At 37.4% G+C, this 24,396-nt stretch overlaps 1 protein-coding gene and 1 pseudogene across 44 annotated transcripts in view; one reads left to right on the forward strand and one right to left on the reverse strand.

Annotated features, from left to right (window-relative positions):
* The window catches only part of MAP4 (microtubule associated protein 4), a 186,869-nt gene that overhangs the window by 21,491 nt on the left and 140,982 nt on the right, over window positions 1-24,396 (forward strand). The window contains exon 2 of one of the 44 annotated variants that reach the window (XM_005600711.4): window positions 18,986-19,082. The exons of 42 other annotated variants lie outside the window; for them this stretch is intronic. The gene's annotated coding sequence lies outside the window, so the exon portion shown is untranslated. Of the gene's footprint in view, window positions 1-18,985; window positions 19,095-24,396 lie in introns of all 44 variants that reach the window. One more of the 44 variants, XM_070237736.1, reaches the window with a different exon arrangement.
* LOC100064313 (arylsulfatase K pseudogene) lies at window positions 17,672-20,539 on the reverse strand (annotated as a pseudogene).

Below are 24,396 nucleotides of genomic sequence, written 5' to 3' on the forward strand. Positions count from 1 at the left end.
ATTTATAAGAATATATATTCAATGTAGAAAATTTAGAAAATACGAAAAGAATAAAAGAGAATAACACTTTGATATATATTCTTCTAGCTATTTTCTGTGAATATGTATACATATTTTTCTTGCTAAAATAAGAACTCTTTGTACTATTTAATAACTTTCCACTTAACTACAAGCATCATTCCTTGTCAATAAATACTAATACCACTTTTTGTGCTATCAATTAAGTTGTAATGTGTCTGTTCAGGAGATCATCGCTATGTGTTAACCTCCCTCGGTTAAGAGCCTGAGAGACAGTTCCTCCACAAAAAGAGGATGTACTCTTTCACATGAATCTCAGTGTTTAGACATCGCTTTTTTACTAAAGGGAGTCTGAAGTAAACCGGATTTAGCTGTTATTTTCAGAAACTCTCAGTGTTTGAGTAGGTATTTAGATTTTAAAGTTTAAAAATAAACGTATCCACATGTCTTTACAAATGCTATTTTGATTAAAATTCTTGTTCATATTTTCCGTAACATTGTAAGAGGGGTCATTATACTTTTCAGAAGAAAATCAGAGATAATAATGGCTTTCTTGTTTGTTCTTGGAGGAAATAGGAGATACTAGCAGTATTTGTTTCAATGAACCCTAGAATTAGTTTTCTGCTGGATTGCAAAATGTAAGCCAGAATGACTTAAATCTTTTTCCATAGTACAACTTTTTCTAATTGCTGTGCAGTATACTTCCAGATGTTCAGATTTGTTGAGAGTCCATAGATTGGGACCTTTAATATTAGCTATCCAGATTCATGTGGCAGGTCTAATTAAAAATTATTACTCAATTTTTTTTCCACTTTGTGTAATCTTATTTGTAGTATGTTGTGAATAGCTGCAATGTAAGTCAAATCAAATCCAATAATTACAGGGACCAGCCCGGTGTCTGGGTGGTTAAGTTCACGTGCTCTGCTGTGGCAGCCCAGGGTTTCACCGGTTCGGATCCTGGGCGTGGACATGGCACTGCTCATCAAGCCATGCTGAGGCGCCGCCCCACATGCCACAACTAGAAGGACCCACAACTAAAAAATAGGCAACTACGTACTGGGGGGATTTGGGGAGCAAATGCATTAAAAAATAAAAAGATTGGTAACAGTCGTTAGCTCAGGTGCCAATCTAAAAAAAAAAATAATCCACTAATTATAAAATCACTTTACAAATGAGCATAGATATAGAAGTATATAGTATCTGGAGTTGTTTTAGTTTCTTTTTCTTGAAACATGAAGGTGCATATATCATAATTTGTTTAGGGAACTATCATTTCAACTTAATGTGGAGTCATTAATTAGACATGAGATTGAAATATGTTATTGATCATATTTCAAAAACTTAATAGGGGCTGGCACCGTGGCCAGGTGGTTAAGTTCATGCACTCCGCTTCGGCAGCCCAGGGTTTCGCCGGTTCGGATCCTGGCCGAGGACATGACATTGTTTGTCAGGCCATGCTGAGGCGGCATCCCACATAACACAAGTAGAAAGACCCACAACTGAAAATACACAACTATGTACTGGGGGGCTTTGGGGAGAAAAAGGAAAAATAAAATCTTTAAAGAAAAAAACTTAATAATTATATTTACTTTTTCCTTTGCAAAAGTGAAAGGTAGTGCCAGTGAAAATTTTTAAATTTAGAAAGAAGGAGAAAAATTACCAAATTACTAGTTTTCATATTCTGTTATAAGCAGTTGACCACTGAGAAGTGCTCAGCAGGCTCTGTTTCCTCTGCCAGTCTCTGCAGCTTGTGGTTTGGGATAGTCATCACTGTCTGACATTAGACATTAGACCCCAAATGTTCCAGACCAGCTTCACTGGGACCCCTGGAGGGTGTTTTGAAATAGTTTTGGCTTTCTGCCTTTGATTCTGATTCATTAGAGCTGAGGCGGAGTCCAGAAACTGAATTTTTTTAACAGCTTTATTGAGATATAATTTACATACCATACAATTTACCCACTTAAAGTGTACATTTAAATGGTTTTGAGTATTTTCACTGAGCTGTGCATCCATCACCACAATCAATTTTAGAACATTTTCATTAGACTCCCAAAAACCCCTGCCCCGCTTAGCCATCACCCCCAGTTTCCCTCTACCCTGCCAAAATCAATGATCACATAAAAGAATGTGCACAGGAGTCTGATTTTATAGGTTATTTCAAAGAAATTATTATTATTATTTTTGAGGAAGATTAGCCCTGAGCTAACATCTGCTGCCAATCTTCCTCTTTTTGCTGAGGAAGACTGGCCCTGAGCTAACATCCATGCCCATCTTCCTCTACTTTATTCGTGGGATGCCTGCCACAGCATAGCTTGCCAAGTGGTGCCATGTCCACACCTGGGATCCAAACCGGCGAACCCCGGGCCGCCAAAGCAGAACGTGCGCACTTAAGCGCTGTGCCACCGGGCTGGCCTCTAATGGAAATTATTTTAAAAGTCTCAACAGCCCTATAAATGAAGTTGGAGACTAGCTGTGGTGTAGCTCACTGACAGAGGATGTGTGTGTGTGTTTGGAAAACTTGTGCTTTTCAGAGATGATGCTATTTAATCAGACTAAATGTGAATCCAAGATCTGTTTGTCTTCCCTCTTCTCAACCCTCCATTCTTTTCTTCGTATTTGTCAATTTGTCATATGTTTGGCGATACAAGGGATTAAAGAAAGGTAAAAGTCATCATCCTTCTTCCCATCTTTTAAAGTTATAATGTTATTGAAAAAAATTAGACATGTAATTTGTGGATCCCGTAACAAGTTTTTTTTTTGGTTGGGAAAACATAGTGATTTATTGAAGTGAATTTTCCAGTTAAACTCACCTGTTAAAATCTTCACAAAGGTGAAGTTTTCTAAATTTTCAGAAAATTTTCTATAATGTGACACAAGCTGAGTGTTTTTAGAAAAGTTTATTATTAAGACAAATAATACTAAGAAAATAAAGCAGTACAGGAGTATTAAATGAAAACTGAACCTTTCTTCCTAAGTGAAAAATACTTATTTAATTTGTATTTTTTTTTTTAACATGAGAGGCTGAATATCTTTTCATAAGTTTCTTGATCATTTAAATTTTTATGAAGAGTTTGTGTCCTGGTCTCAATTTTTTGTTAGGTTGTGATATTTTTCTTATTTGTTTGTGAGAGCTCTTAGTATATTATAAAAATTAGCCCTTCCTGGGGGCTGGCCCCGTGGCCGAGTGGTTAAGTTCGCGCGCTCCGCTGTAGGCGGCCCAGTGTTTCGTTGGTTCGAATCCTGGGCGCGGACATGGCACTGCTCATCAGACCACGCTGAGGCGGCGTCCCACATGCCACAACTGGAAGAACCCACAACGAAGAATACACAACTATGTACCGGGGGGGCTTTGGGGAGAAAAAGGAAAAAATAAAATCTTTAAAAAAAAAAAAAATTAGCCCTTCTTGTATTATGTGTAATACAATTATTTTCCCCTTGTTTGTTGTTTGCCTTTTGACTTTACTTATGGTACTTTTTTTAAATGAAGTTCTTTTTTTATTTTAACCTAGTCAAATTTTCCAATATTTTACTTTGACTTCTGGGCTTTTGAACTTTAATGGAGCAGAGTACTTCCTCTACTAACGTAACTATTCCTGAGAGGCTTCTTGACAGGAGAGTTTGCAGTTAAGGAATTTAGTAACACTTTAATAATTATCCTCTTTTTACAGATGAGGAAACCGAGGTATAGAGTGATACCAAAGAGTAGATGGTAGGCACCTCATGGTTTTAACCACTGTGTAATGCTTCTCAGTGGAACTTGAAAGTGAATCCATAAAAATGTGAATCCATGGGGCTGGCCCTGTGGCATAGTTGTTAAGTTCAGCATGCTCTGCTTCAGTGGCCTGGGTTCGCAGGCTCAGATCCCAGGTGTGGACCCATACCACTCATTGGCCATGGTGTGACAGCGACTCACATATAAAGTGGAGGAAGATTGGCAAAGATGTTAGCTCTGGGCTAATCTTCCTCAAGCGAAAAAACCAAAAACCAAAAAACAAAAACCCCAAAACAGGAAGATGGGTAACAGATGTCAGGGCTATCTTCCTCAGCAAAAAAAAAAAAAAAAAAAAGAGTGAATCCATAAAGCCCTTATTTTATTTTTTAACTTTATGGAAATATTATGGACTCATATGAAGTTGAAAATAATAGTCTTGTGTACCCTTCACCCAGCTTCCCCCAATAGCAATATCTTAAATAGCCATAGTATAATATCAAAGCCAGAAAATTGACATTGGTACATTACTGTTAACTAGACTACGGACATTACTCAGTTAATCACTTTTTTTAACCTGCATTCATTTGTGTGTGTGTGTGTGTGTGTGTGTATAGTTTTTGCAGACCCCTCCCTCCACCTGTCTTCTGGCAATGACTAATTTGTTCTATACTTTTATAGTTTTGTCGTTTTGACAGTGACATAAAATTGGAATCATACAGGAGGTAGCCTTTTGAGATTAGTTTTTTTCACTAAACATAATGCCCTGTGGCTCGTCCAAGTTGTGCGTATCAGTAATGTGTTCCTTTTTATAGCTAAGTGATATTACATAGTATGGATGTTGTGTGTTTAACTTTACACTGTTGAAAGTCATATTGGGTTGGTTCATATTTTTTTGTTACGAATAAACCTGCTATGAACATTTGTGTGTAGGTTTTCGAGTGAACATAAGTTTTCTTTTCTTTGGGATAAATACCCAAGAGTATTGCTGGGGTGTATGGTAAGTGTGTGTTTAATTTTTTAAGAAACTGCCAGACTATTTTCTAGATTGGCTGTCCCATTTATATACCCACCAGCTGTGTATGAGAGATCCAGTTTCTCTGCATCCTCACCGGCATTTGGTACTGTCACTGTTTTTTTATTTTAGCTGTTCTAATAGACGTGCCTTTATTTTTTATAGTTCCTAAGTAAAAGAACAGACAGCTCATTGAATAATAAAAAACTTTGCATACCTTAAATTCGTAATTTTGTACTTTCAGTTAAGTTTTGTACTTTCTATACTTATATTTAAAATTTCGTTGTTTTACTGCATGTGTGCACACTATGACTTTTTCCTGTATGGTCTTAAATTGCTTTTAAAATTTGTTGTTTCTTACCCACTATGTTCTATCCTGGATCAAACTGATAGGAAGGTGCAGAATAACTTGGATTCTTGAGATGGGTAAAGCATAAGTTAGACCTGTTACTGGGGCCGGCCTCATGTCTGAGTGGTTAAGTTCGTGCTCTTTGCTTTGGTGGCCTGGGGTTTCCTCAGTTTGGATCCTGGGCGTGGACCTGGCACTGCTCATCAAGCCATGCCGAGGCAGTGTCCCACATAGCACAACCTTACAACTAGAATATACAGCTATGTACTGGGGAGCTTTGGGAAGAAGAAGAAGAAAAAAAAAGAAAAAAACAAACCTGTTACTGAGCAAATCCAAATGTATTCTGGGATAATTTCTCAACTTTTCCCACCTATACTAATATAACCCATTCTAATTTCATGATCATAAGAAGGTAAGAATACTGATCAGACATTGTCAACCCTGTTTATTCACCTCTTCTTCCTGTATAAGTGCGGTTCCACAGCCAGCTGTCTCCGTCTCTTCTAAGACTGTGTTACAAGTAATGACTTCTGCACTATCCATCTTATGTCCCTTTTCTTTCCCCAATTGCCCGGTTCCCTATTTTTAAGTATCCCAGTAGGAGTGACTCGAGAATTTCTTATGCTTAAGTTGAACCTATTTTATTAAATAAAATGTAATCTGTGTATACTTGAACTTTGCATAAAAGGAATTCATATTTAGGAAGTGATTATTATATCCCCCCAATTTTTTTTTCTGGTGACTTGTAGTCATCATTTTGTACAGTAATACGATAGACTGTAATATAGAATGATATTCTTCACACTTGTTGAAATGTGTAGATTTTACCTCCAAGCTCCTCACATGGCTATGATTTTGAGTGCTTGCTTTGTACTACTTCTGCTTCTGTCCTTTATTCTGTGAGGGGAAAAGGTCTTTATTTTTCTTTTCTATTTTTTTCCCTAAACTCCTGTGGCTTAGGAAAGCAGATACTAGAATTGAGTTTAATATAAGTTGGTTTTGAGGGTTTTTTTCATGCAGAGGTTTTAAGACATACTTTTGGCTGATCTGAGACAGGCTTGTACTGGATGTTTCATATACTGTTTCCTTCAATCCTTATAATGATCTTTCTCTGTAGGCATTATTCTTATCTATAAAGTTGGAGATGACAGAGGTCAGAGAAGATAAGGACCCGAGGTTGCACAGTCAGTAAAAAGGTGGATTTAAATCTAGATCTGACCACAAAGTGTGTGTTCTTTGCACAGTGCCATGCAGCCTTGCTTGGTAGTTCCTTTCAGACTTTTACTTGGTTCTTAAATACTAGAGGTTGCCAAATATATGATGCTACTTGAACTAGGTGTGGTTAGGAGGCACAGCATCCAAATCAAGTGTATGAGATTGTAATACAAGGAAGGTGGTGGCTTGGTCCATTGTCTTGTGGCTTTCAAATGTTGATGTAATGGGAGAGTATCACTATATCATGATCAGGTTACGGCTGCAGAAGCACCTCTGCAACGTATTTTAGTTTCAGAGTTAATATTATCTGCCTTTTTCTTTTCTCTTTCATTCTTTTCTTTTGAATTCTACCCTTCCCTTCCTCTCTCTTTTATTTATTTTTATTTTTTAAAGATTTTATTTTTCCTTTTTCTCCCCAAAGCCCCACGGTACATAGCTGTGTATATTTTAGTTGTGGGTCCTTCTAGTTGTGGCGTGTGGGATGCTGCCTCAGCATGGCTTGATGAGCGATGCCATGTCCGCACCCAGGACTTGAACTGGTGAAACCCTGGGCCGCCGAAGTGGAGGGCGCGAACATAACCACTCGGCCATGGGGCTGGCCCCTCTTTTTGTTTTTAAGAGGTAGGGAAACCGGAGATGTTTTGTTGAAGAACCAGCAATTTTTCAAATACCTAATATTTATGTAACTGATGATTAGGCTTCAGCAGGAATTTTCTTTTGTTAACAAGTTCAAGAGAGACCAGCATTCCAAATGAAATTTTTTTTAACTTTTTTTTTATTGAGTTCATAATAGTTTTACATCATTGTGAAATTTCAGTTGTACAGTATTTCTTGTCTGTTACCACATAAGTTCTCCCCTTCCCCTGGTAACCACTGAGCTGTTTTTTTTGTCCGTGTGTTTATTTATATTCCACATATGAGTGAAATCATATGGTGTTTGTCTTTCTCAGTCTAGCTTATTTCGCTTAGCATAATTCCCTCCAGGTCCATCCATGTTGCAAATGAGATGATTTTGTCTTTTTTATGGCTGAGTAGTAGTCCATTTTGTATATATACACCACATCTTCTTTATCCAATCATCAGTCGATGGACACTTGGATTGTTTCCATGTCTTGGCTATTGTGAATAGTGCTGCAATGAACACAGGGGTACATGTGTTACTTTGGATTGTTGATTTCAAGTTGTTTGGGTAGATATCCAGTAGTGGGTTAGCTGGGTCATATGGTATTTCTATTTTTAGTTTTTTGAGGAATCTCCATACTGTTTTCCATAATGGCTGCATCAGTTTGCGTTCCTACCAGCAGTGTGTGAGGGTTCCCTTTTCTCCACACCCTCTCCAACATTTGTTATTTGTAGGCTTAGTGATTATAGTCATTTTACCAGGTGTAAGGTGATAGCTCAGTATAGTTTTGATTTGCATTTTTCTGATGATTAGTGATGTTGAACATCTTTTCATGTGCTTCTTGGCCATCTATATATCTTCTTTGGAAAAATGTCTGTTCATATCCTCTGCCCATTTTTTGATTGGGCTGTTTGTTTCTTTTGTTGTTCAGCTATGTGAGTTCCTTATATATTATGGAGATTAACCCCTTGTCAGATATATGATTTGCAAATATTTTCTCCCAATTGGTGGATTGTCTTTTTGTTTTGACCCTAGTTTCTTTTGCCTTGCAGAAGCTCTTTAGTCTGATGAATTCCCACTTGTTTATTTTTTCTTTTGTTTCCCTTGTCTGAGAAGACACGGTATTCGAAAAGATTCTTTTAAGTTTGATGTCAAAGAGTGTACTACTGATATTATCTTCCAAAAGTTTTATGGTTTCAGGACTTATCTTCAAGTCTGTGATCCATTTTGAGTTTATTTTTGTATATGGTGTGAGATAATGGTCTACTTTCATTCTTTTGCATGTGACTGTTCAGTTTTCCCAATACCATTTATTGAAGAGACTATCTTTCTCCATCATACATTCTTGGCACCTTTGTCGAAGATTAGCTGTCCATAGACGTATGGTTTTATTTCTGGGCTTTCTCTTCTGTTCCATTGATCTGTGTGCCTGCTTTTGTACCAGTACCATGCTGTTTTAATCACTATGGCTTTGTAGTACATTTTGAAGTCAGGGATTGTGATGCCTCCAGCTTTGTTCTTTGTTTTCAGTATTACTTTAGCAATTCAGGGTCTTTGGTTGCCCCATATAAATTTTAGGAGTCTTTGTTCTGTTTCTGTGAGGAATGTCATCGTTATTCTGATGGGAATTGTATTGAATCTGTAGATTACTTTGGGTAGTATGGACATTTTAACTATGTTTATTCTTCAGTCCATGTGTGTGGAATCTCTTTCCATCTCTTTGTGTCATCATCTGTTGCTTTCAATAATGTCTTATAGTTTTCATTGTAAAAGTCCTTCACCTTCTTAGTTAAATTTATTCCTAGATGCTTATTCTTTTTGTTGTGATTGTAAACGCAGTTGTGTTCTTGAGTTCTCTTTCTGTAAGTTCGTTATTAGAGTATAGAAATGCAACTGATTTTTGTAAGTTGATTTTGTACCCTTCAATTTTACTGTAGTTGTTAATTATTTCTAATAGTTTTCTGATGGATTCTTTGGAGTTTTCTATATGTAAGATCATGTCATCTGCAAACAGTGAGAGTTTCACTTCTTCACTCCCTGTTTGGATTCCTTTTATTCCTTTCTCTTGCATAATTGCTCTGGCCAAAACTTCCAGTACTGTGTTGAATAAGGGTGGTGATAGTGGGCATCCTTGTCTTGTTCCTGTTCTCAGAGGGATGGCGTTAGTTTTTCCCCATTGAGTATGATGTTGGCTGTGGGTTTGTCATATATGGCCTCTATTATGTTAAGGTAATTTCCTAGTATCCCCATTTTGTTAAGAGTTTTTATCATAAATGGCTGTTGGATCTTGTCAAATGCTTTCTCTGCATCTATTGAGATGATCATGTGGTTTTTATTCCTCGTTTTGTTAGTGTAGTGTATCACATTGATCGATTTGCAGATGTTGAACCATCCCTGTGTCCCTGGTATAAATCCCACTTGATCACGATGTATGATCATTTTGATGTGTTGCTGTATTCAGGTTGCCAATATTTTGTTGAGGATTTTTTCATCTATGTTCATCAGTGATATTGGCCTGAAGTTTTGCTGCTTGGTTTTGTCCTTGTCAGGTTTTGGTATCAGAGTGATCTTGGCCTTGTAGAATGTGTTAGGAAGCATTCCATCTTCCCTAATTTTTTGGAATAGCTTGAGAAGGATAGATATTAAATCCTCTTTGAAAGTTTGGTAGACTTCTCCAGGGAAGCTGTCTGGTCCTGGGCTTTTATTTTTTGGGATGTGCTTTCGATTACTGTTTCAATCTCCTTCCTTCTGATTGGTCTGTTCAGATTATCTGTTTCTTCTTTTTTCAGCTTTGGGAGGTTGTAAGAGTCTAAGAATTTATTCATTTCCTCTAGATTGTCCATTTTGTTGGCATATAGCTTTTCGTAGTATTCTCTTATAATCTGTTGTATTTCTATGGTATCCATTGTTATTTCTCCTCTTTCATCTCTAATTTTGTTTAGCTAAGCTTTCCGTCTTTTTTCCTTTGGAAGTCTGGCTGGAGGTTTGTCAGTTTTGTTTATCTTCTCAGAGAACCAGCTCTTTGTTTCACTGATCCTTTCTACTGCCTTTTTTGTTTCAATAGCATTTATTTCTGCTCTGATTTTTATTATTTCTCTCCTTCTGCTGACTTTGGGCTTTGTTCTTCTTTTTCTAATTCAGTTAGGTGTAGTTTGAGATTGCTTATTTGAGATTTTTCTCTTTCTTGTTAAGGTGAGCCTGTATTGCGATGAATTCTCCTCTTAATACAGCTTTTGCTGCATCCCATATGAGTTGGTATGGTATGTTTTCATTTTCATTTGTCTCCAGATGTCTTTTGATTTCTCCTTTAATTTCTTCAGTGATCCATTGGTTGTTCAATAGCCTGTTGTTTAGTCTCCACATCTTTGTCCCTTTCTCAGCTTTTTTCTCGTAATTAATTTCTGTCTTCATAGCATTGTGATCGGAGAAGATGCTTGTTATTATTTCAATCTTCTTAAATTTATTGAGGCTTGCCTTGTTTCCCAACATATTGTCTGTCCTTGAGAATGTTCCATGCATACTTGAGAAGAATGTGCATCCTACTGTTTTTGGACGGTGTGTTCTATATATGTCTATTAAGTCCAACTGGTCTAGTTTTAATTTAATTCCACTGTTTCCTTGTTGATTATCTAGATGATCTATCCATTGATGTGAGTGGAGTCTTGAGGTCCCCTGCTATTATTGTGTTATTGTTAATATCATCTTTTAGGTTTGTTAATAGTTGATTTCTGTACTTTGGTGCTCCTGTTTTGGGTGCATAGATATTTATAAGTGTTGTGCCTTCTTGGTGGAGTGTCCCTTTTATCATTATATACCGCCCCTCTTTGTCTCTCTTTACCTGTCTTATCTTGAAGTCTACTTTGTCTGATATAAGTGTTGCAACACGTGCTTTCTTTTGTTCTCCATTAGCTTGGACTATCGTCTTCCATCCTTTCACTCTGAGCCTGTGTTTGTCATTGGAGCTGAGATGTGTTTCCTGGAGGCGGCATATTGTTGTGTCTTGTTCTTTAATCCATCTCGCCAGTCTGTGTCTTTTTATTGGAGAATTCAGTTTATTTATGTTCAGAGTGATTATCAATATGTGAGGGCTTAACGCTGCCATTTTATCACTTGTTTTCCAGTTCTCTTTCATTTCTTATGTTTCTCGTCCTGTGTATTTTGATCTACCAGTTGAGTTATGTAGTTTTTTGTGTTGTACCTCTTTGTTTTCTCCTTATTTATTATTTGTGTCTCTGTTCTGCTTTTTTGTTTAGTGGTTACCATGAGGTTTGTATTCAAAATTGCATAGATAAGATAGTCCATTTTCTGATAGCCTCTTATTTCTTTAGACTAAACTGATTCAGTCCCTTTCCTTTTCCCTTCCTAAGTTGTTTTCGTCACATCTTATTCCATCTTGTGTTGTGAATTTGTGGTTAAAATGACAAGATTATCTTTGTTTTTGGTGTTCTACTTCCCTTTGTCTTTAATGCTGTTCTTGAGTATTTGCTAACCTGTTCTGATGTATAGCTACAATTTTCTGATTTGGTCTACCTATTTATCTCCTTACTCCATGCTTTGTAACCCCTTTCTCCCCCCCCCTTTTTTTTCCCAGGTATGAGGACCTTGAGGATTTCTTGTGTGTGGGGGGAGGGGGGGGTCTTGTGGCTACAAACTCCCTTAGCTTTTGTTTATGTGGGAAAATTTTTTTCTCCGTCATATCTGAAGGATATTTTCACTGGGTAGAGTATTCTTGGCTGAAAGTTTTTGTCCTTCAAAGATTTGAATATGTTATTCCAGTCTCTTCTAGTCTGTAAGGTTTCTGCAGAGGAATCCTCTGAAAGCCTGTTAGGGTTCGTTTGTAGGTTATTTTCTTCTTCCTTGCTGCCCTTAGTGTTTTTTCTTTGTCATTCACTGTTACCAGTTTGACTACTATATACCTTGCTGTAGGTCTTTTTACATTGACATATTTAGGAGATCTGATAGTCTCTTCCACATGGATTTCCATCTCCTTCTCTAGGTTTCGGAAGTTCTCTGCTATTATTTCTTTGAGCAAGCTTTCTGCTCTGTTCTACTCTTCTCTCTCTGGGATACCTGTAATTTTTATGTTGAATTTCCTAGTCCAGTTGGCTATTTCTTGGAGATTTTCTTCATTCCTTTTTACTCTTAGTTCTCTCTCCTCATCTATCTGGAGCATTTCAACAAGTCTATCTTCAGTTATGCTGATTTGCTCCTCTATGATGTCAGCTTGAGTGTTCAGGGAATCCATATTTTATCTCTTCCGTTGTGTCTTTCATCTCCAGCATTTCTGATTCATTCTTCTTTAGTTTCAGTCTGTTTTGTGAAGTAGCTCCTGAACTTGTTGAATTATTTCTCTACATTCTCTTCTAACTCATTGAGGGGCTGGCCCCATGACCAAGAGGTTAAGTTCGCGCGCTCTGCTTCGGCGGCCAAGGGTTTCGCCGGTTCAAATCCTGGGCACAGACATGGCACCGCTCATCATGCCATGCGGAAGTGGCATCCCACATGCCACAACTAGAAGGAACCACGACTAAAAATATACAACTGTGTACCGAGGTGCTTTGGGGAGAAAAAGGAAAAATAAAAATTTTAAACAAAACAATACAAAACGAGTTTTTTGATGATAGCTATTTTGAGTTGTCTGTCATTTAGATTACATATTTCTGTGTCCTCAGGACTGATGTTTTGGTACTTGTCATTTTCTCTCTGGTCTGGAGATTTAATATAATTTTTGATACTGCTAGAGGGATTGGCTCTGTTTTTGTGCATCATGGTATTATTTGGTCGCAGTTACTGCCTATCACCACTGGGTGGGGGTGAAGAGCTGCATATTCTGAGCCCTCTGGGTTCTGCTGAGATCCCAGGCACTGGAGCCAGCACCAGGTGGGTGAGGGGGAGGGGTGCTTTCTCCTTGCATCCTCTGGGGGTTTTCTCACTCTGCCCTCGCTATTTGCTCTCCTGAGGTGTTGGCTTGATGAGGTCACCCCCATGTTAGCTTTCACGTTGGTAGGGGTTTCCCCTCGGCTGCGAGGGCCCTTGGGGATCTTTGATGTTCTTATGAACGAATGTTCCCTCCCCTGTTCCTCTCCTCTTGGAGGCTACCTGCAGTCCCAGATCCCAGTCTTTTGGGGAGGGAGTGAAGTTTTCTTTTACCCCATTCCACCTCCTCCAAGGGGGGCTCCAGTGTCTCCGCCCTCCATCATATGGCTGCATGGGTCTCTCAGGCATCTTTTGTGTTGTGTTTGGATATCCTCTGTTGGAGTATGAATGTCTTTCTCATTGTATGGTGGAGGAGAGAGATTCCTCGCAAAGCTTACTCTGCCATAATGCTGACGTCACTCTCAAATGATATTTTATTTTGAAAGTGAATGCAGTAAAAATTGGCACTGAGAAAATGACGAAATGAACAAACATTGGAACACCAACCTATTTCCAAGGAATCACGATTAAGTGTTGTGTATTGTCATTGTGTCTGCTTGCAATAAGTTCAGTTTCCTTTTAAAATTTAAGCTTAATTCCTCCTTTTTGGACTATTAGTTATGTCTTCTCAGTTTGTAAAATTTGTTTGATCTTTTAAAATGGTAGCTATCTTCTGACTGCTGAGGGCCAGGCTACCTCACCATGAATTCCTACCTCACCCTACTTATCTTTGACACCCTGCTCTGGGCCGCCATGGCTTCCTCTCTGCCCCAAAGCAAGGACTCTAACTGTACCCTGCCCTACCTAATGCCTTTAGGCTGAATTGTTTGGCAAGGGGAAGAGGGTCAGATTTGATTTTTAGGAGGATAATTCTGGTGACCATATGGTGAGTTGATTGAGAGACGGTGTCAGAGAGCTCTGTTAAGGGCCTGATGCAGAGTCCAGGTGAGGGAGAGAGTTTGAACCAAGGCTGGTGGGGGTTGATAAGGAAAACCAAGCTCTCTACAGTTCATGATAGTGATATGATTAATTATAGAGGTTATCATTTACTGAACATTTACTATGAGGTAGAAATAATAAGTACTCTCTATGGATTTAACTCTTGTAATAACTCCATGCTGACAGGTCTTAACATTTTTATTTTACAGATCAGGAAATTGAGTCATGGAGAGATTACATAACTTGCCCAAGTTTACCTAGAGCAAAAGCCAGGATGGGAAGTCAGGCAGTCTGATTCTAGAACCTGTGCTCTTGACCATTATGCTAGTTTGGGAATTTATTTTTTTAATCATTAGAGCTTCTCTCCTGTGAAGAGCTACCTTGTGAAGTAATGTGTAGCACTTGATGGTCACCAATCATCTACATGAAGGATCCACGTATGCTCCGTAGTTAGATTAGATTACCCTGAAGGAGCTTTCTAAAAGTGCCACGATTCTGTGACTTGATGTACTGAGAGTCCTTGTTTTGTGTAGTTCTGATATGTACAAATTTCACTTACCATAATTTGGTTAAATGACACCTGTCTCCTAATAACGAATTATGCACAGTATATTAGCTGTAATTGCATAGACGACAACATTTACTGCCAGCTCTTCTATCTACAAATTACTGCATAAATAACAGGTGTGCATCAGTATCAGCGATCTATCATCTCATTTCTTTCAAAGCCTGTTGGTCATTGCACATCTCTTGTTCACTTCATGCACAGACAGCAAAGCATGAAGTTATGTTGCTTCCTTGTTTCCCAGTAATAAATCCATGTGACATTTTACAAAAATGAATAATTGAAAGAGGGAACTGGCAACAAAGATGAAAGTGCAGCAAAGAACCAAAAAGTAATAAAACTGGAAGCGAAATTCAAATTGAACATAAATGGAGCTCTAGAAGAAATAGCTCACTGTGGTAGTGTTGACACTACTGCCATTCAAAAGACTGGATCTGCAGCCAGAGGAACTTAGTGAAGGTGAGCTTATCTGTGTAAATGATGACAATGGTTGGTGAAAAAGATGAAGATGTCTCAGTGGAACTGATGCTGGTAAGAAATTTCACATTAAAGGACCTCTTGAAATTGCTTTGTGACATCGAAGGGACAAAGGATAAAATACTGGAAGCTGATTCAAACTGAGGAGTACGACGATTTGCCAAGGTGTAGAAAAGATGCCCATTCCATATCATAAGTTAAATGATGAGAAGAAGGCTGGCACTGTTCAGACTGCTCTTGATGAGTTTTTTCAAAGAAATTATATGCTATAGTTTTCAGTGTTTCTAATATTTTCCAGTTTGCTAAATAAAGATTTTCCCACTTTTTCATTTTCTTATACAGTTATAACTAACAGAATTTTTAATGCTGTGACAAAAAATTTTTAAAGATCACAGACCAATTGTAATTTTTCCCATTGATTATTATGATCATTTTGCATGGTTTCAGCCTGCATTGTTATTTTTCTGGTCTTGCACTACTGAGCAAAACAAAGATGTCTATACTTCATTGTTGAAAGTTTAATTTTTCTCTTCAGCTTCTAGTGGCACCCTCTGGCATTTTCTTACAGAAGTTTGTATATGCATCTGACAACAAAGCATGTTTCTTTCAGCAAGCTTTGCTTTTTGAAAAAAAATCATAATTACTGAAAAAGAAATAAAATATCTGCTGATAATAACAGGAAAAGAAATATCCTTGAAGTTGGTGTTATGGGTAATCTCAGGAAGGAAGATGTTAGTTTCATGTATATGGTGCCCTGTCTCTCTGTCTCTTTCTCTTTTTTTGGTAACAGTTTTGTTGAGATATTATTTGCATACCATACAGTTCAATCATTTAAAGTGTAGAATTCAGTGGCTTTTAGTATGTTCACAGATATGTGTAACCATTACCACAGTCAATTTTATAACATTTTCTTCGCTCCCAAAAGAAACTCCATACTCTTTAGCTATCACCCCCTAAGCCTTTCACTCCCCCCGCCCAAACCCCCAGCCCTAGGCAACCACTAATCTTTCTATCTCTTAAGGTTTGCCTGTTCTGGACATTTCATATAAATGGTATGATAATGGATGTGGTCTTTCATTACTGGCTTATTTCACTTAGCATAATGTTTTCAAGGTTCATCCATCTTGTAGCTTGCATTAGTACTTCATTCCTTTTCATGGACACATAATCTATTGTATGGATATACCACATTTTGTTTATTCATTCATCTGTTGATGGACATTTGAGTTGTTTCCACTTTTTAGCTATTATGAATGATGATGCTACAAACTCTTGTGTTCAAGTTTTTGTACAGCCATATGTTCTCATTTCTCTTGGGTTTATACCTAGTGAAATTACTGGGTCATATGGTAACTCTATGTTTAACCTATTGAGGAATTGCCAGACTGTTTTCCAAAGTGGCCACATCATTTTATATTCCCATTAGCAGTATATGAGGCTTCCAGTTTCTCCACATCCTTGCAAACACTAGTTATTATCTGTCATTTTGATTATAGTCATTCTGGTAGGTATGAAGTGGTATCTCATTGAGGTTTTGACTTTCATTTTCCTGATGACTAATCTGCTTATTGGCTATTTGTATAGCATCTTTGGAAAAATGTCTGTTCAGATCATTTGCACATTTTAAAATTAGGTTATTTTGTCTTTTTATTACTGAGTGGTAAGAGTTTTGGTATATTTTAGATACAAGTCTCTTATCAGATGTGTGATTTGTAAGTATTTTCTCCCATTCTGTGTATTGCCTTTTCGCTTTTTTGATGGTGCCTCTTAAAGCAGAAAAGTTTTCAATTTCGATGAAGTCCAGTGTATCTATTTTTCTTTTGTTACTTGCACTTTTGGTGCCATATTTAAAAAAACCATTGCTAAATCCAAGGTCATGAAATTTATCCCTGTATTTTCCTCTAAGAGTTTTATGATTTTAGCAGTTACGTTTCCGTCTTTGTTCCATTTTGAGTTAATTTTTGTATATGGTGTGAGTGGGGGGTTCAACTTCACTATTTTGTGTGTACATATCCAGTTGTCCCAGTACCATTTGTCAAAAAGACCATTCTTTCTCTTTTGGGGAGCTTTAGCACCTTTGTTGATAATTAATTGACTGTAAATGTGAAGATTTATTTTTGAACTTTCTATTCTGTTCTATTGATCTTTATGTCTATGCTTGGTATAGTACAAGATTGTCTTAGTTACTGTGGCTTTTTGTGGTGTGTTTTGAAATGAGGAAGTGTGAGTCCTCTGACTGTGTTCTTATTTTAAGATTGTTTTGTCTATTCTGGGTCCTTTGAATTTCTGTATGAATTTTAGAATTAGCTTGTCAATTTCCTGAAAGAGGCCATCTGGGATTTTGATAGAGATTGCCTTGAGTCTGCAGATGAGTTTGGGGAGTATTGCCGTCTTAACAATGTTAAGTCTTCCCATCTAAGAACTTGGGGTGTCTTTCTATTTGTTTAGACCTTTAATTTTTTCACCAATGTTTTGTATTTTTCAGAGTATGTTTTATACTTTTATTAAATTTTTTTTCTTTTTACTCACAAAAGCTATTTTATAATTCATAAGTAATCAATAATTGTTAAAATATTCTGTATTCCATATTATTCAAAGGAACATAGTATTATACCATTTGCTTCTTCTATCCTTTTAATACTTCTTTAAGTTGTTAGAAGTTGGTAAGAATGAGGTCTTAATAGTAATCGTTTTTGAATATATAATTTTATAGTGTATTTTATTTTAAAATATAGTGCATTCTTTAAAAGTAACTAAAATCAGTAATTACTCAAATTAACATTTAAAATATACAGCTAATCATGATCTTTTAATATATTTCTGCATAGCTCTAGAACATTATTTTCTTATTTTTCAATTTTTTTTGGATTAACGTGGGTTTTAAGCCACTAATCGATTGTGCTTTCATACTTCCTTGGTTCTTTCTGCCAGTCCTGATGGCACCTAAAGATTGCTAACATATTTGAATAGACGTGCCCTACAGTTTGTTTCCACTTGAGAAACTGCCCTTTATTGTATTGGTGGAGAGAAGCAGAAACTTTAGGGTAATTTATAATGGAAGGAAGCTTTTGATCCGAAGAGTAAGTAATTTCTGGAAATTTTATAGCAGTGTTTGTTAGTTCATCTGGATCTGAGGAAAGATGAGAGTTGAGGCAATACTGAAGCACCCTCAGAGTAGGCTGTGCTTCCACTGGTTAGTTCAAAGCATGTAGGGGAAGCATTCACATTGCATCCAGGGAATTCGCTCAGAATCTAGGATATGTGTTAGGTTTTTGCATTTATGTTCATTCTTAAGTATTTCTGATGATAATGGCAGTAAAGAGTATCCACTCAGGTTCTGAGGCAGAGGAATTCCAGCAATATCAAGCATAAATATCCACAAGAAAAACCGTGTTTGATATTTATAGGTCGGCCTTAATTCCTGGTCCCATTATCAAGAGTGGAACATGGGCACTAGCTTCACACTTACTCATTTTATAAAACTGACAGTGTTCCGTGGCTAGCTCTTTGTGGTCTGAGTGTATATGACATTAGTTTTCTGAAGAAGATCTAACTGGTGAAGAGCCAAAATAATTTCACCAAGTATGGCATCTGTCTCAGCACATATAGCATAATAAAATGCTCTAATATTTTTAATTTCTTTTTCTGTAAACTTCCCATTGCAGTTTTTTGTGTAAGAAGAGTCATAATCTATAGGGTGCATTTCTGACAGAGGCAACCACTTTGAGATTTTGATGGCATCATAAGCCCCTTTTTTCCCTACCTAAAGCCCCAGTACATAGTTGTATCTTGTAGTTGCAAGTCATTCCAGTTCTTCTATATGGGATGCCATCACAGCATGATTTGATGGGCGGTATGTAGGTCTGTGCCCAGGATCTGAACCGGTGAATCCCGGGTGGCTGAAGCAGAGTGTGTGAACTTAACCGCTCAGCCATTGGGCTGGTCCCAATGAGACACTTTTTTAAACCAATAAAGAGATGTGAGAAATGTTGACGCTCCAAATTTTCTCCTGAAGATGGTGAAGGATAAGAGTGTGGTAAATTTAATCTAGTACAGAACAAATGGTTGAGTATAATTAATTGCTTCTTTTCTTAACCAATTTTCTGCTCTGTTTGTATTCCTTCAGTCCCTTTCCATAACTGTTACTTTCATCTTTTTAGGGTAAAGATTAACCATAGGCCTGCCTTCTCGTCTGAGTAAGAAGGCAACATCTCTGGTCCATGCTTCCACATGATTGCTGAGGGGACAAAAAGACAGGTATATTGTAAGGTATTTAAAAAGTTTTAAAAACTGACTAAGTATAAACAGAAGAAGGCGCTGTGAAAAACAGTGTTTAGACTCAGTCACATAAATGTTCAGACTAACTATGTAATCCTGGGCCCTCCAGGACCAGTTCAGCTGACCTCATCTCTTATCAACAGAGTGATTCCAAACTTATTTCTAAGTATTCTTTTTGATGCTGTTGTAAGTGGAATTGTTTTCTTAATTTAACTTTTGGATTGTTCACTGCAAGTGTTTGGTACTCTTTTAATGTTGATTGTTGAATTTAAAACTCTCAGTAATCAGGGTTGTCTTACTGGCTTGTAATTACAAAAAGTAGAGGCTTGCATTGTAGGGTCTTCTTACGCAAGCTTTATTTCAGTGTTGGCTCTCAAGCAGTTTGTGGTCAGACTTTTGAGCTATTAGTGATCGCCTTAGATCTATAGGCCACTTGTACTTAGGAGTTCCAAACTGATGACTACATATGCCACTTGTATGGTCAATGTGACTAGTTTTCAAAAGCCCTTTCAGTTATAAAGCAAATGACTTGGCAACAAAAATGCCTTTCATTCATATCATTCTTTTGTTTTCTTGGTGCGAAGAGCTGTAGTTAAGAGGAACAGTTAGATCTTAGTGGTTTACCAAGTTGCATTAGAGGAAGTGTATAAAAGGATTGTTGAGCCAAACAGCTTTCAGATTTAAAAACCAATCTATTAGCAAGACAGGAACCTCTTGCAGATGCTTTGGTTAACCTGTAACTTAGTGTAAGATGAGTTGAAGCTATGACTTTTGAGATTAAATCTTAAATTATGTAGGCATGTTTCTGATAAGTGTAGTTTTGTCGTCCACATCAGAATCATTTAGCATAGTTTGAAATGCAGACTCCTGGACCTCTACTCAGACTTACCAAATCAGATTCCCAGCATAGGACTATCTATATTAAATCTATATTAAATCATCTTCCCAGGGGATGTCCACATTAAACTTTGAAAACTGTTTTTAATTGTGTATGGCCTTCTCTTAAGTGATTGATTTTACCAGAATCAAATTGTGGATCACAGGCAGCCCTTAAAAAAAAGGAACAGAAGATATCAATACATTTTACATAGTGAAGATTAGTATTGATTTATGAAACTTTGTTTCATTTATATGTGTGTGGATGTATGTAAGTGTATGTGTGTGAATATGGGTCATTATATAAAATGAGTTTTTTCCCCATGGGTTGTGATCAAAAGAGAAAAATTAAAAGTTCAGAATTAGAAAAATATGAAACATTTCACTTTACATTGTTTTGTGTCTGGCATGTTCCTGGAACTGGGATAGGAACATTCAAAGATCACTGAAAATCCTTGCTCTTGAGCTCACAGTTTATAAGGGGTAATAGGCACATAAATAATAAAGTTTGTCAGCGCTGTACTAGAAGCACATACCGTATAGAGTGTTCTGGAAGTCATGGAGGCTTTCATTGAGATGGAGATAGTTGAGGTAGGTTTTGAAAAGATGGGAAAGAAGAATGGCATTTTGGTTACTAAGCAAGAGAGAATTATTTTAGGATTGAAGAGGAAGAATTGATATCATTATTTCTGATTCAGTGTACTAATGTACTTAGCCACTCTCACTCATGTTACCTACACTCATTCTCATGTAGCTCCTGAGTGCATGGGGATCACTTCAGAGCACCAGGAGATGAAGGGAGGTTCTATAGCTCTTATAACAGCTTTTCCTCTTTCTGGAGGCACTCTTTCTTTCCTTTCCTCAGAACTTTGTTTGCTGGAGTTTGCTTGTTTCCTTTTCAGATTTTATTTCATGTTGATGCTTGTATTACTGTCCTCACTGAATATTTTCAGGCCCTAGGCTGGTAATCTAAGTTTAGTCTTTATCTCTCAGTAGGCCTTATAACCATCTTTTTGTTTTATCTTACTGGGGGACAACATTCACCTTTAGAATCTCAGACAGCTGCTCCACAAACTAGAAGAGATTATGTTAGCTTTTGTTCCTTATGCTGTCTGCAGTAGATTCCTTTGTTGCATCAGCCACCTTCAGTCATTTGATTCTCACATGCATACTGATACACACAAATTAGGAAGACTCACTCTAAGTAGTTCTCCTGATCTATTTTGTGTTTCCTAAGTGTTTTAGAGCAGAGATAATTACTGACCACCTAAGCAGAAGGAACTGCCTGGGCAAGGGTCTGGATGTGCACACCCTTTGTCAAAGCATTTGGCCATAGCTCCATACATGACAGTATGCCTGCTTGGAGCCAAGCAAAGAGAAGGTACATCCATGTGCTTTGAGTACCTAGATGTGTAGTAAATGATGAATAACAACTTTTTTTAAGAATTAAAAAAATAGGGGAGTAAGGTTAATAGGTGATGAATGCAAATGCATGGCAGTTTTATTTTTTTACCAGACATTCAAAGAGATTACATTTAGGAGTCAGGTGGTCTTGGTGAGGGACGCTAACTGGTTACCAGCCTCCAGGATCTAGGTTACAATTTTTGACTTAGGATACTGACTTTTCAGATGAAACTAACTTTCAGTGGTTAGTGTCACTTTTCCTTCTTGCTTTCCTGCCCCTCTTCTTACCCCCATCTTGGCTTATTCTAAATGAGGAGGATGCTGGATAAGCATGGATTTAGAACAAAGGAATATAGTTTGGGGCTGTTTCATCTAAGCTCTAGGAGAGTCAGACAGAGTGTCTTGTTCATGCTTCCACACAGTTGCCGAGGGGACAAAAAGACGGGTATATTGTAAGGTATTTAAAAAGTGCATCTTTCCCCCAGAAGAGAACACTTTTTAGATGACTGGATTGCTTATGCTCCCCAGACTCTTGGGAAATTTTGCTTTTCTAAGCACCCCCTTTCCCCTGCATATTTTTTTATGCTAACCATTTCCATCTGGCACATCTGATGTCATAGAACAAGAGAAGTCCTTATATTTGCCTGTATACTCGCCTGCTCATTTTCCCATTCCTGTTACCCTCTGTCTCTCCGTGTTGGAGATGTCTTTATCTGTTTCAGGAGCTGGGAGTTGGGGTAGGGAGTTGCATGTAGAGGTGGTGGGAGAGAATGTTTATATTGCCTCTGACTTTTCAGTGTATTTAATGATTTTTTTAGCTCTGCCTAGAGCTTGCTATAAAAACTGCTGTGAGTGGCAGTTTTGGGTAGTAATTAAGAGTTGGGTTCTACCACTTTACTAGCTGAGTACCCTCAGGCAAGTTATTTAACCTCTAAGTGCGTGCCTTGGTGTCCTCATTTTAAATGCAAGAAATAATAAACCTGCACACTAGAAGTGTTCAGTATATTAATTGAATTAATATATCTAAAGTGATTAAACTAGTATCTGGAATATGAGCACTTAATAAATGTTGAGGTGATTTTGGAGAAGAATTCTTATTTTTGATACAAATCAGACCCAAGGTAGATTCAATATTTGGACTAGAATATGAAGTTTGATTTTTAGTTGTCACAATAAATCATTTTTTTCTTGGCGTTAAAAAATTCTGGAAATCTTTCTTTTTGTTCACTTGTAGCCAGACATCAAAGAAAGGGGAAAATTCAGTAGAATAAGTCATTTTTTAAAATGGTAAATATCTGAGTTTTCCCCCCTATGTTTTCTTCTTTCTTCCTTTTTCTTGCCTGAACAGTAAAAATAGATCTGGTTTCCTGGGTTATCACAGCTTGTAACAAAAAGCTTTTTGATAAAATTGGCTGTTGGGTTGGTGGGATGAGATCATTCCTTCCTAAGTAGTTTGCAGTCTCTGAAGTATTTGTTGAAACAAAACCGTGCTGGGTAGGCTGACCACACAATAAGCCACACTTTGTGGTTATGTTCAGGGGCAGGAGTGTGGGTTTTCTGTGTGATAGAATACTACTGATATGTAGAAGAAGGTGAAAGGTACTTGGCACAGTTCCTTGCACTGTGGCTGGACACGTGTAGAAAGAGATAAGATTGATAAAGGGGCTCAGGACACACTTAAGGTTGAAAGCTAGTTTTAGGCCTTTCCTTCTTTCTGTTTTTTTTGGTGAGGAAGATTGACCCTGAGCTAACATCTATGCCAGTCCTCTATTTTGTATGTGGGATGCCTGCCACAGCATGGCTTGATGAGTGGTGTATAGGTCCACGCCTGGAATTTGAACCTGTGACCCCAGGCTGCCAAACGGGAGCAGGTGAACTTAACCATTATGCCACTCAGCCAGCCCCTCTCACTAATTTGTTTATTCAATCCTTTATTTATATCAGTATGGATTCATGAATATTTTACATTTTCGGTTACAATCCAATACTACTATATTTTCTTGCTCAAGTTATTCCAGCTTTGGTCATTGGAAGCTCTTTTAGTTGACTCCTTTGTTCCTTTGACATACCTCTATTAATTAATTTATTATTTTTTAAGCATTTCCTAACTTTCTGACATTACAAGATGCTCCAGGCTCCACTTGTATATTTTCGTCCCCAGTCCTAGAATTGGTCATTTCTCCAAGGAGTCCTGGTTCTTTTATCAGAGAATAGTATTAGAAACCAAGACCTGAATGCTAGAGGTGCTCATTGCTTACTGGACTGTCCCCTAAAGATTTTAGTTAAACTTTATCTATGTTTGAAAGAAATGGAAGTGCCATATTTAAGGGAAAAAGTTTAGGCATGTTCCTAATGTAGACTTCTTTCCCCCATTCTTGTCTCTCTTCTTTCTACCTCCTTTTGTTGTAGCATAGTACTAAATCTTAAAATATCATGTAAAAATGTCATTACGCTTGTGATCTGTAGCAATAGTATATAGAATTTTAAACCACTGAGATTACTACCTTAGGAAATATGAGTATGTGTTCTTACTCGTTCCTTAAAGTGGAGGTTTAAGGATGGAGCTTTTCCTGTTATTAACTAAAACTCTTGAAAGAGGACTTAGCAGTTATTGCTTCCTACGGAAGTAAGACCTTTTGAGTGCATGAGTCAAGTTCTGATTATGCTCTAAAGGAATTACCACTGGTTTCATACTATTTTTTTTTTTTCTTTTTCTCTCCTGCCTTTCCTGTCTAGTGACTTTGTGATTTAGTTAAACCCAGCCACTAAAACACAGCCAAAATTCTACTACCATTAGGAATTGTTTAGAGTTGATGATTTAAATAGCTCTAGTGCAGAAGGCTCTTAAACTCCTACGGCATCCTGGCAGTTCAAGTGAATGAAAAAGCTGGTTTGTAATAAGATTATGCTGCATACGCTGTCTGAGTGGGTGTCTACAGAAGGCAGTTACTTCTCAGCTTTAGTATATTATTGCTGCGTGGGAAAGCATGCTAGTTATTTCATCGTCTTATTT

The sequence above is a fragment of the Equus caballus genome, chromosome 16 (genome assembly GCF_041296265.1).
Source record: "Equus caballus isolate H_3958 breed thoroughbred chromosome 16, TB-T2T, whole genome shotgun sequence".
Classification (NCBI taxonomy): domain Eukaryota; kingdom Metazoa; phylum Chordata; class Mammalia; order Perissodactyla; family Equidae; genus Equus; species Equus caballus.